Genomic DNA, 5242 nt, shown 5'->3' on the forward strand with positions numbered 1-5242 from the left:
GGACTGATGAAATGGAAATGACCATGAGATGCCACGTGACCCCTGTTAGGATGGCTGTTTACAAAGTAATAATGTTGTCAAGGATATGAAGAAGCCACAATCCCTGTGCATTGCCCACAGGGGCGTAAATGGTATAAAATTTCTACAGTGGAAAACAACTCAGCAGGTCCTCAAAAGGTTAAACACAGAATTAACCATACAAGCCAGCAAACCCTCTACTAGGTAGCCCAAATCGTTGAAAGCAGGGGGGGGGGGGGGCGGGAGATACTCAGCATCATTTGCAATCAAAAGGTAGAAATAACCCCAAATGTCCGTCAACAGACGAATGGATAGACAAAACGTGGTATAGAGGTGCAGCCTGAAAAAAATGCAATTCTGACATAGATTAAATTACAACAGGGATAGACCTTGAAATCATTGTGCCAAGTGATTTCAGCCAACCCAGAAGGACAAATACTGTGGGATTCCACTTACATGAGGTACATGTAGTGATCAAATCCAAAGAGACAGAAAGTAGAAGTAACTGGGGGCTGGGGAAGGAGTTATCGGGGAGTTTGGGATGCTGAAAACATTCTGAATTTTGGATAGTGGTGATGGTTGTCCAACAATGTGAATGTACTTAATGCCACTGAATTATATACTCAAAAATCGTTAAAATGGTAAATCTTTATACGTATTTTACCACAATTCTTTAAAGAAAAAAAGAAAAGACTGACCTACAAGTTGAAGGACAAATGGACACAGGATGTCTATTGTTTGTGACAAAGGTGTGGGGCAATCTGAGAAAGTGTGAGCTCCCCTTTCCACGGTCAAGGTCAGAAACCCCGCTACTGCAGCCCCGACTCACAGCCCAGCTCCAACGTCATGGTTTATGTCCGTCTCCAGACAGCTGGGAAGGGTGTGTATTCTAACTCGAGCGACAGAAAACAGAAAATTTGGTCAATTTTGTTTGGCTTAAGTGTTGGAGCTCTCAAATGACCCAGGATGTGTGCCTTGGGACAATCTGGGCAAGTGGTTTGGAAGTTTAAAGATCCACATAAGCGCGTCCTACGATTTAACGTATCTATTCGTGGTTCAGCTGCAACAAAAAGTCTTCCATATATGGTCTCCAAAAGTCACGGACAAGAATGTTCACAGCAGCACCTTCATTAGTTAACCCCTACAATATTCACATCATGCCCGTTAACACAGAATAGGTAAGTAAATGTTGAATAGTCATTAAACAGAATAATCAGCAATGTGAATTAGTGACCTACAAATCAGCCAATGATTAGAACAAATTTAACAGACTTAGCCAGACACAAAAGGACACATGATCTGTAAATTCAAGCTTTTAAGGACAAAAATGAATCCATGCCGTCAGAAGTGGTGGGAAAGGCTACCTTTGGGATGATGAAGACTGACCACGTGCGCAGGGGTCGAGTGGCAGGTACTGGTCGTGACTCCCGCTTAGCCTGGCTGCCAGTGCAGTGGATTCAGTTTGTGAAAATATATCAAGTGTTTCAGTTCCAATAACAATTTCTGAAAAAGTGGAAAGCAGGCTTTCAAAATGCTTTAAGGAATTCAATAGTGACGTGACATTGGAGAGAAGGTTATAGTGTCTGGATAGAAACCAGATCTAGCCAGATGTGCACCGTGATGACAGCAAAGATTGTCAAGGCTCAGGAAGACCCACAGAACTGGCCACGGTGTCTCCAGATTCACGTCTATTTTAACAAATGGCCCAGCAATGAACAAGACTCAGCCCCAATTTTCCTCCCCTTGGTGGGCCAAGGGCTTGTTCTGGGTGCCTCCTCCTCTCCTTGAGAGCGGTAAGTGTTAATGTTGGGTAAAAGTGCACTCTGGTAAAGGCCGTTTTAGGTGATTTGAAAAAATTTATTATCGAGTTATTTTAGTCATTTGTAAAAGGTTTTTGATGTGTAAAAGGTTAGTATTTTCTGTTTTGTTGGTTTTGTTGAGGTTTCCTGAAATAAGGAACGTCTCCGAGTTCTTTCAGTAATCTCTCAGTAACTGGAGACCCCACACATGGCCGCGGGAAGGTTCCTGTGGTCTCCCCGCTCTGCTTCTAGTCTCCACACTTCCTTTAGGTCTCTGCTGTGCCCTCCCTTCTCTCTCGCCCCCATTTCTTTAACCAAGAGGAACGTGGACGCAAGCATCCCCACTTGATGCATCCCCCATGGCCACCAGGTGGCGCTAAGACCCTGTGGTTTGGGCTCCAAGTTTCTGATCAGAGACCTGAGGCTCTGGGAGGAACTAGGACCCCTCAGAGCACAGGGGAGCCGTTGGCCCCGCCCAGGGTCTCAGTGAAGGACGCACCACATTCTGGTGAAGGGAGGTTGCGTGAGGAAAGACACAGAAGGAGCATGATGTTTTGAAGTGGAAAAGCATTTCTGATGGGCCCGTGAGCTAGGAGTGGGGGAATACAGATCAGGACAAGGAGAGGGGAAAGGATTTATCATAAATTGTAAAGATTCTATTAAAAGAACAGTCTGTAACTATGCATCTTAGGTGACAAAAGATAGTGATAAAAAGCCATATTATGTACCTTCCATATAATTCTGTTACATTTTATTTATCAAAAGTTCAGCAATAAATAAGAGAAGGAAAAGGAAAGTCAACGAATCAGTGTAGTAATTTGACAAAGTTCATTGTGCAGACGCCAAAAAGACAGTTTGGGACCCAAGAGCATAGAAACCAAATAGGGAATGAGGCTTAGGAATAGATTGTTACAAACTAGGTTATATAATGAGAAGACAGTGACTGCTCATTCTCCACAGTGACTAGGTTTACTATTAAAATTTTTTTTAATGGTAGGGAATTTCTTTGCGGTTATCTCATATCAACTTTGGGAAACCGCTTTAGTTTTGCTTTTTGATTTCCAGACACATGAAAAAGAAAATGACTCAGTCCGAATCTGTCTTACAAACTAAGCTAAATGATGGTTTGCTTATCCCACTAAACTGAATTTCTCAGCTTAGGGAATTTTTTACGCTGCCTCCATTTGTCTTGACTTTAACAGGCTTTAATAGTATCATCATTATTATAATAAACAAAAGAATGAACAAGTAAGTGAACAAAGAAGCCTTCTTTTGTCTTGTCTTTAACAGGCTTTAATAGTATCATCATTATTATAATAAACAAAAGAATGAACAAGTAAGTGAACAAAGAAGCCTTCACATCCGCTGCGCGCCTCCCCCAATGTCCACTAGGTGGTGCTATAACCCCGTCGTTTCCTCTCCAAAAAGCAAAGGAATCAGAACTGCCACCAGACACTGGTACCTGAGGGTCTGGGAGGAGCTAGGACCCCACGATAAAACAGGGGCTGCTGGCCCCTCACACGGACTCAGTGAAGGAGTCACCACATTCTGGGAGGGGAGACTGAGTAAAACAAAAGCACAGAAAGAGCATGATTCTTTGGAGTGGAATACCATTTCCCATAGGTTCATGGGCTAGAGGAGGGGTGGTGGATTTATGTTTATTAAATTGCAGAGATTCTATAAAAATAAAATAAATTCTATAAAATATATTCTATAAAAATAAAATGCATCTTAGGTGACAAATTAGAGTTATTAAAAAAACCATGTTATATACCTTTAATATACTAGTGTATTAAATAATATGTATATATGTCAAGTGTATCAGTAACAGAAGTAAATGCAATGAATAACTGAATAGTACTTAGTAAAAGTTTAGTGTGCACACACTAAAAACAGTGCATGACTTATGACCCAGGAAGACTCACACCACATATGGGATGAGGCTCAGGACTGTATTGTTATAAAGTAGCTTGTAAGAAAGAAAAAAAAGTAGCTTGTATACCGGGAAAGCAGTGAAAGTTTATTCTTCACAGTGATTGGTAATAATATTATAACTCTCTAATCATAAAGAATTGCTTCCTGGCTATTTGGAAGCCAGTTAACCTTGGGAACCAGTTCAAGTTTTGCTTGTGATTTACAGAGGACACACAAAATATGACACAGAACCAGTGAGTCTCAGAAAATAGCCAAATTTAAGATGTGCTTGTTTTACTAAATTTGTTTTCCCTGCTCAGAGAATTTTCAAAGCTGGGCTCCATTTCTTTTAGATTTTAACAGACTTTAATACTACTGTCATTATTATCATATGAAAAGGATGACCGGCTACATCTCCCACGGACACCAGGTGGCGCTAAGTACCTGTCCCGGGGTTTTGGTTCCAGGAAGCTGATCACAGCCACTGTCAGACCCCCTGGTCTCTCTCAGGGACTCAGTGAAGGAGGCACTACATTGGGGAGAAGAGGTTGTGTGAGGAAAGGCTCAGAAGATGCATGATTCTTAGGAATCAAGTAGCATTTCCCATGAGCTCATGAACCAGTCGTGTAGGAATAAAAACCAAGACAAGGAGGAGGTGAAAAAAGGATTTATCATAAGCTGCAAAGACTCTATAAAAATAAGGGCACATAACAATGCATCTGAGCAGGTGACAAAGGAGTAATAAAAAGAACCCATGTTATGTAGCTTTAATAGAGTATACAGTAAAAATTATCTATATGTGAAAAGTTAAGCAATACTGAAGTACCACCAATAAACTGTTGAATAGTACTTGGTGAAAATTCAGGACACACGCAAAAACTTTCTGAGCCTGAAGTACTCCAAACATGGGATGGGTTCAGGGATATATTGTCACAAACCAGCTTATATTCGGGGAGAAGAATGACTGTTTCTTCTGCACAGTGACTGGTTATAAGAATGTTCCGCGATGTGGAACTGGTTACTCGATCCTTCATTTGAACCTTGAGAAACACTATGTTTTCATTACAATTTCCAGAAGCAGAAAAAGCCAAGACCCAGGGTCGGTTGGTATTGGAAAATATGGCAAATGAGCTTTGCTTATTTGACTAAACTGGTGCTGTTGCTCGGGAACTTTCAACACTAGTCTTCGGTTGCTTTTGACTGTAACAGACATTACTCCTACCGTGGTTGTTATCACTGTTGGGAGAAATGGGTGCATTCACACCTGATGCACCCACCAAAGCCAGCAGGTGGCCCCAAGACCCTTCGTATTGGCTCCGGATTGCTGATTACAGAGTGCCTGGGGATCTGTGGGGAAGCAGGACCCTATAGAGCCCAGGGGACATGTTGGCCCCTCCCAGGGGCTCACTGAAGGAGTCACCACATTCTGGGGAGGGGGTGTTGAGTGAAGAAAGTGACAGGATGATGAGCATGGTGCCTTGGAGGGGAATAGCATTTCATGGGCTCATTGG

This window comes from Herpailurus yagouaroundi, unplaced genomic scaffold (genome assembly GCF_014898765.1).
Source record: "Herpailurus yagouaroundi ecotype Mexico unplaced genomic scaffold, PumYag 181, whole genome shotgun sequence".
NCBI lineage: Eukaryota > Metazoa > Chordata > Mammalia > Carnivora > Felidae > Herpailurus > Herpailurus yagouaroundi.